General features: G+C 50.3%; 1 pseudogene; it reads right to left on the bottom strand.

Annotated features, from left to right (window-relative positions):
- Positions 1–3,555: 3,555 nt before the first annotated feature.
- On the bottom strand, positions 3,556–5,482 carry LOC136787189 (olfactory receptor 14C36-like; annotated as a pseudogene).
- Positions 5,483–8,226: the final 2,744 nt, after the last annotated feature.

The following is an 8,226-nucleotide window of genomic DNA, read 5'->3' as shown; positions in this document are numbered from 1 at the left end:
CTCTTTCCATTGGAGAGCTCTCTGAAGACATAATAGGGAGAGGAAGAAGAAAAGAGAGAGAGGCAGAGGTACAGATACATCGTGTCTTACTATGAACACAGTAGATCCTGTGAAGAATGTTTCCATATTTAAAGAAGTGTTAGAAAATTTGATGGATAAATTTCATTTAAAAAGCTTACTTTTTGTGTCCTCATGTCCTGGCCCACAAGGCGAGTGCTGGGTGAATGTGTTCTTATGTGGTCTGTTGTGCCTCAGAAACTTAAAGTCCAGTAGGAAGCATCTGGTCACCTCAGTCTCTGGAGCTGACAGGCCAGCAGCAGTAACATGGCTGGGGACAGGGCCTATGAGGTGACTGCTTCCTGAAGCAGCTGATGTGTCAGCCCTTGCCTCCTGGCTGAGACCTGTGCTTTCTAGCTTACACCTGCCAGCATCCCCGATAAGGCAGCAGAAGGCAGCTGCTTGGCACATTGATTGTGAGATGCCCTCTGTCTGAGAGCCTGATAGGCCCCATGCAGGAAGAGGCCTTGGTGTGAGTTATAACATCCCTTCTGCCTGAGCACATGGTGGGACAGCAACAGGCACACAACTTGGTCACATCTACCTGAGAGGCTGAAAGGCCAGCAGCAGGTATATGGCTTGGAAGACCATGGTGAGGTTTCTTCTGTCTGGTCAGGCCATAGGGCTCCAGAAGGCTGATGGCTTGGGACATCTGCTGAAAAAGTAGTTTGTGGATGATGGAGCTTTCTCTGGTGGTGGGAAACAGCAGGAGAGAGTAAAAGCTGCTGCAATGTGCTGCTTGGAAGTTTAAGACTGGGCATGAGGAGGAGGAAATGTCACTGAAAGGGTAGTGCTGTGGTGTCAGAGGTCACCCAGAAGGAGCCTGTGGTCAGCCCATGCTATTGTGTTTCAAGCAACTGCCGTGGAGGGTGGGGAGACATCACTGAAAGTAAGGTAATGCCTGGATGAGAGCAAGGTGGAGAAGCAAGGTGGGTGCCTACAGCCTGCAGGGAAAAGGGGGAAGTGATAGGACAGGGCAGGACAGCCTGTGGTGGAGAAGACCGAGAGCACTGGCAAGGCTGGAAGACCCCAGCAGATCCAAGGGCTTTGTCCCCCTGCCGATGGCAGTTGTCTCTGCTACTGAGGCTCATGAGGAGACATGCTGTGCTCATGACACTGGGGCCTTGTTGCCTCCTTGCAACCCAGTGGGGAGGCCAGGAGGTGTCATAGCATTGTCCTTCACACAGCATCACACACCCCACATCCCACTGCCCCAGGAAGAGCCCTGAGCCATGGGTGAGGGTCAGGGCCTCCCTTCCCAGGGGCTGTGGACAAGGCTTTAGCCTTTGTGCTTCACCAAACAAACCAAGGCCTTTACTCAGCATCAGAGTCTCCTGCCCAGTGCCTTTGCCTACCTGCAATCATGGCCTCCCATTGTCTGCTCTAACAAGTCCATGGGGAGGCTTTGTCAGTAATGACCCTCACTGGGGCCCATTAATACTCCTAGACACTTCTAAGTTTCCTTCTGACTTTAACTTCTCCTGCAGTTACATCATTCTCTTATCACTACCTGAAGTTTATTGACTCGGCACCAAATGCACCATGGGGCTCATTACAATTCAGTCATTTTCATTCAGTCTTCCAGACTTGTACAATTAATTAGTGAGGTTTCAAGAATGCAGTTTAAAGAGGAAATTTTCAATGACCACTTCACTAAGAGCATTTTCCTTATTTAAGGTTAGTTTCCATTAGTTTAGAGTTTTCAGAAGAACTGATAGCATCATTCTCTAGTTGTCATGGATCCAATGTGCCTCCTAAGGAGATCTGTATAAGTGGAAAAGCAGTCCCTTGAAGTCCTAGACTGTATGGACAACCTTGCTGCTGTATGGACAACCTATGGACAATCTTGCTGCTCACCTCTCCATCCCCACCACTTCTCTCATCAGGCACCTGGGACTTGCATCACTTTGCCTTACACCAAACTTCTCCACTTAAGTTCACAGCTGTTGTAGCTGTTATAGCTGTTATAGTCCAGAGCTCTTATAGCTGTTAAGTCCACAGTTGTTATAGCTTCTTTGCACCAAGTCCCACCTCTTTTCCTCAGACAACTGGCTGCACACAGGCAGAGTTTTTGATGTCGTTGTTATTAACATTTTACAACAAAGAAGCAAACCCCACAGTCCCCAACTGTGAGCCAAATCCAAGTTGCCTCCAATGAGGTGCAACTTCCACAAGGGATGACTATACATAAATGTTTGACATAGGTAGGAAATAATGAATAGAAATGCAATTACAGAGTTGGCTGTAGGGATGATGAGATAGAAAACTGAAATATGGGCAAGCTTGAGATCCCTCAAGTTCTGAGAACCAACAGTGTAGGTGAGAGAGTCCAGAGAGTCTGCTGGAAAAGTGACTTCCAACATGGTCTGTTTCATAAAGCCAGGTGGAAATACCAGATAGACTGGGGAGATGAAGTGCGGTGCATAAGAGACAGAGTTCTGGCAATGCAAGTACAGGGGGAGATTGGTATTTTTTTCTTTTGCTGTAATAAACATTCAAGAAAAAAAAATGTCATGAGACATTTCAAACATTGTATTAGAAGTGTTCAGTCATTTCAGTTGATTGAAGTGTGCTGATTGAAGTGAAATGTTTGAAATGGTTAAAAAAGATGGAGGCAATACTCGGGCCTACAGCCATAAAATGACGATTTTCAGTCCTGCCTTGAGCACAGTTACCATAAAACACTCCCTGCTCAGGACTGTTCATGCCAACCCTCACTCCTGCCGCAGAGCAAATCTGTGACATGTCGACCTCTCCTGCCTGTTGGAGGCCCAGATGAAGTAGACAATGGTATCTGAATTACCAAATGCGGGTACAGGTATAGCAAACTAGGGATCAGTGGGGGAAAATGTGATTGGTGAGCACTGGTAATTGAGCAGGGCACTGCATGTAAGAAAGGAAGGGATTAAAGTGTCTCGAGGAGGAAGAATGCTGTTGAAGAGGAGGGGAGAGGGATGCAAGGGGCCAGCTGCATGTGGATATGGGGCTGGTCAGGGCTAGTCTGGTCAGGCCCTGTTCCTGATCACTGTCCTGCCTTCTTATTCACCTCTGTTGCTGGCTATTTGCTGTATGAGTGTGCCCACTCCTGGGTGTGTTGGGGGTGAATCATACAATTATGGAACCACATAGCCATGTGTGCGTCTGCACCCATGGGTAATTGCTGCTGGGGATGCGTGAAGCACTGGTGACCTTCAGAGCAGATCAGGCTGAGGTGAGGAATGGGATGGGGCCAGGTGTGTTGCTCATGGCTCTGTGTGTGCTGCTGGTGGTGTGGTGGCTGTGAAGGTGCTGTTCCCTGTTGGAGTTGGTCTGTGTGTGGTCGGCTGTGTCCATGCCCTGCGTGCACATCTGTGTGTGTATGAGAGTGTGTGTTTGTACACGCACTTGTGTGTATTTGCCTGTGTGCACGAGAGTGTTGGAAATTCTGAAAGAATTTCTAGCCATGGTGAACCTCATCCCATTGGCCTCTGCCCATCGATCCAACATGTCCAGGTCCCTCTACAGGGCCTTCCTATCCTCCAGCAAATTGACACTTCCCCCCAGCTTGTTGTCATCTGCAAACTTACTGAGGGTGCACTCAATTCCCTCATCCAAATCATCAATAAAGATGCTAAAGAGCATGGGCCCCAACACCAACCCCTGCGGAACACCACAAGTGACCGGTCACCAGCTGGATTTCACTCCATTCACTACTACTCTCTGGGCCCAGCCATCCAGCCAGTTTTTAACTCAGCAAAGTGTGTACCTGTCCAAGCCATGGGCTGCCAACTTCTCCAGGAGAATACTATGGGAGACCGTGTCAAAGGCCTTGCTGAAGTCTAGGTGGACTGCATCAACATGATTTCCCTCATCCACCATGCAAGTCACCCAGACATAGAAGGAGATGAGGTTGTTCAGGCAGGACTTGCCTTTCATGAACGCATGCTGACTGGGCCTCATCCCCAGGTTGTCCCACATACGTTGTGTGACTGCATTCAAGATGATCTGTTCCATCACCTTTCCTGGCGCCGAGGTGAGGCTGACAGGCCTGTAATTCCCCGGGTCCTCCTTACAAACCTTCTTGTAGATGGGCTTCACATTAGGAAGTCTCCAGTCATCTGGGACCTCTCTGGATGACCATGACCACTGACAGAGGATGGAAAGCGTCTGACAGGTGATGGAAAGCGGCACAAGCTTCTGGAAAGCTTGGCAACAACCTTGAAAAAAGAGCCAAGGATTCAGACAGCGCACTGTGGGGATCCCGTTTTATTTTGCAGATGCTATGGAAGAATCAGCTCTGACCTTCTGTTAGACACATATTTACAGAGCCTCAAGAGCAAACAGAGCAGTGTCAATCCTCAGCAGAAGTAGGAGGAAAAAGAAATATTACTCTAAGAGCATAATAAATGCAAATGATACCAAAGATAAGAATAACAATAATGATAATGAAAGAAGGACTGGGCCTCAGGGGAGGTACCAAGTTAAGTCATTTCTGGAAAAAGAGGGGAATTTTGTCACTATTCAGAAACATCCATGAAATCACTTTGCTAACAGCCCACTTGAGCTCCCTGCTTCTCATGCTGTAGATGAGGGGGTTCAATGTTGGAGGTATCACCGAGTACAGAACTGCCACCACCAGGTTCAGGGATGGGGAGGAGATGGAGGGGGGCTTCAGGTAGGCAAAAAAGCCAGTGCTGATAAACAGGGAGACCACAAAGAGGTGGGGGAGGCACGTGGAAAAGGCTTTGTGCCGGCCCTGCTGAGAGGGCATCCTCAGCACAGCCCTGAAAATCTGCACATAGGAAAAAACAATGAAAACAAAACAGCCAGATGCTAAACAGACACCAGTCACAACTACCCAAAAACTCTTCAAGTAGGAGTGTGCACAGGATATCTGCAGGATCTGGGGGATTTCACAAAAGAACTGGTCCACAGCATTGCCTTGGCAGAGGGGCAGGGAAAATGTATTGGCAGTGTGCAGCAGAGCATAGAGAACCCCACTGCCCCAGGCAGCTGCTGCCATCTGGGCACAAGCTCTGCTGCCCAGGAGGCTCCCGTAGTGCAGGGGCTTGCAGATGGCAACGTAGCAGTCTTAGGCCATGATGGTGAGAAGAAACAAATCTGCTGACATGAGAAAGGGGAAAAGAAAGACCTGTGCAGCACAACCTGCATAGGAAATGGCCCTGGTGTCCCAGAGGGAATTGGCCATGGCTTTGGGGAGAGTGGTGGAGATGCAGCCCAGGTCGAGGACAGCGAGGTTGAGGAGGAAGAAGTACATGGGGGTGTGGAGGCGGTGGTTGCAGGCTACGGCGGTGAGGATGAGGCCGTTGCCCAGGAGGGCAGCCAGGTAGATGGCCAGGAAGAGCGCGAAGTGCAGGAGCTGCAGCTCCCGCGTGTCTGCAAATGCCAGGAGGAGGAACTCGCTGATGGAGCTGCTGTTGGACATGTGCTGCCTCTTGGCCTCGGAGCCTGTCCAAAGACAAAAGGACACAGAGAACTTAGGGCAGACTTCTCTGAGCAAAGCTCTGTACTTTCAGCAACACTCTTCCTTTCTCACTCACCTACACAAACGCATTCTCAGCAGCAGTTTCATTCTCTTCTCTGGCTGGAGCTCTGCTTCGTGTTGGCTGAGTGTTGTTTGGAGCAGCAGCCTCTGCCCATGATTTCTCTAGGACTCAGCCCTGCTTTGCAGCAGTGGGTACCTGGGAAAGCTGGTGACCCATTCTGAAACTCATAGTTTGGTTCAGATGCTGTGCACCTGTAATACAGACAGGCTGTTCAACATCCTCCAGGAGGATAACCCTAGGGACACCACTGGATGTCCTTAAACCAGAGTGACCTGAATAGAGCCAGCTCATTTCCCAGCCCTACGCACTGCAGTGACCAGAGCCATATTGGCTAGAACAACTTGGGCACTTTGCTCCCAGGGATACACCTCCAGAGCAGGACTCAGTACTCTGCTGTTTGAGATCTGGCTTTAATCCCACTGCCCAGAGTCTGAGGAGAATAGTAAGGGCAGGATGGATGGGAGGGGAAACACAAAGAAATGCCCCATTGCTTCTGCTGAAGAAGCCAAGAATGAGAGTGAGAGCTGGGCATTTGGGGTGACCTCTTGTGCTGAAGATTGGGCAGCCAAGGGGCTAACGTTTAAAGACTCCATGGTTGTGGGGATAGGGGCTTTACTGGATGAGAGAGCAGACCATGCAGCTGCTCAGGGGAAGGCATCTCCAGTGCAGGGATGGCAGGGAGGTGCCTGAATCCCCTCTGCCATGGAGTTTCTGGGAGCAGCTCCCGCTCACTCCCTGCCCATGGCTCTGCTGCCTGCAGCTGTCCCTGCCTGCAGCTGGGTCTCTGTCCCCACGCCTCCTGCCTGCAGGTCACAGCCCCCATCCCACCCGCTGGGTGCTCAGCTCTGCCCTGCAGACACCTCCTGGCAGCAGGGCTCTGCCCAGGGGCAGCTCGCTGGGGGCACGTCCTAGAGACCAGGTCACACAGACCCTGCTGACTCTGCACGTGTGGTGGTGGAGCTTTCTGTGGGCAGGAAAGAGACTTCCTACGGTCCTTGGAATGCTCCTTATTAGGGCTTAGGAATGTCAGCCTCTTCTTAAAAATAACAGCCTCTATTTCTATTTCCACAGGGACAAAGAAGAGAAAACTGAAAGCAGAGGCTCAGGAAAGCGGAGATGCAAGCATCTAACCCCTGATTGGCTTCTTGCCTTGGATACAACCTGGGAGTGCTGTGGAGCTGTGAGCAGGCTGCCCCAGGCAAGCTCCCACAGCAATGCTGAGTACAACTACCAGATTAGTCTCATGACCAGCAATTTCATAATAACATAAGGTAGCGTTACCCAGTAGAGTAAACTAATAACCATAAACCAGCCCCCAGAAAGCCCCCAGCACAACAGGGAATACGCCGAGTACATAATGTGCTATCTAACAGAATTCTGAGGCGAAACACAACTACTACACCGAGATTAAAAAATAAATAAAAAAATACACCTTGTGGTCAGCAGCTATGAAGCAGACATAATGCTTGTAACCATTTTATTTTAACATGATCTGGTCATATCTGTTATTATCTCAACCCTTTGGGCCCCACGCAGGACCCATTCAGGAAGGAGGGCATCCCACAGGAGAGACCCAGAGAGGGCAGAGATGGATTGTCAAGGAGCGGTGGAGACAAGTGTCATGGACTGACTGCAATCCCCATTCCCCTGCACCACTCAGGGGAAGGAGTTACAAGAGGCTGGATGGGGGGAATGGTGTTTTTAGTTTGCTTGTGGTTCCTGATGGTTGTAGTCCACTGGTAATAGGCAATAAATTCTATTAATCTGCCTCTGCTAAGTCTGTCTTGTCCGTGATGATAATTGATGCCCATGATGGTATTTGGTGGGTGACCTCGTGCTCTGCCTCAACCCCTGAGGTCTTTTCATCGTATTTTCTCCCCCTTTTCCTTGTAGAATCGTAGAATCATAGAATCATAGAATCATAGAATATCCCGAGTTGGAAGAGACCCATAAGGATCCAACTCCTGGCACTGCAAAGGTCTGCCCAAAAGTTTAGACCATGTGACTAAGTGCACAGTCCAATCTCTTCTTAAATTCCGACAGGCTTGGTGCAGTGACTAGTTCACTGGGGAGCCTGTTCCAGTGTGTGACCACCCTCTCGGTGAAGAACCCCTTCCCGATGTCCAGCCTAAACTTCCCCTGCCTCAGCTTCACACTGTTCCCACAAGTCCTGTAGGTTGGAAGTGAAAGAGCAGTTGCCGTGGAGTTCACCTGCGTAGCTGGATAAAACCACCACAGGAATGGACATGGAAAGGGGTCAGCACCAGGACTGTGGCCACCCAGGGATGGCATCTCAACACCCAGGACATGCTCTGCCAGCCTGGCTGCACAGAAGAGAAGGAACAGAGGTTCCCCTGAAGGAGAGAAGTAGAAGAGGAAGGCTTGATTTCCAACACAGGCATTTCTGGCACATTCCTGAGAGGCCTGGGGGAGCTGCAGGCCACACCAGGCTCCGGGACACCAGAGGTCTTTCCTCCCAGAGCCAGATCTCAAAGAGGCACCAGCTCCCAGGAAAACCAGGCCCTGGATTGTCCCCATCAGGAGAAGTCTGAGCCATGCCCAGAGGAGCCCTGGGGCTCAGGGCAGCCCTAGCATCAGGACCCAGGAATCCTGACTGCCACAT

The sequence above is a fragment of the Anser cygnoides genome, chromosome 28 (assembly GCF_040182565.1).
Source record: "Anser cygnoides isolate HZ-2024a breed goose chromosome 28, Taihu_goose_T2T_genome, whole genome shotgun sequence".
In the NCBI taxonomy this organism is placed as follows: Eukaryota; Metazoa; Chordata; class Aves; order Anseriformes; family Anatidae; genus Anser; species Anser cygnoides.
The sequence above is the reverse complement of the archived record's forward strand: the minus strand, read 5'-3'. Positions and strand labels throughout refer to the sequence as shown.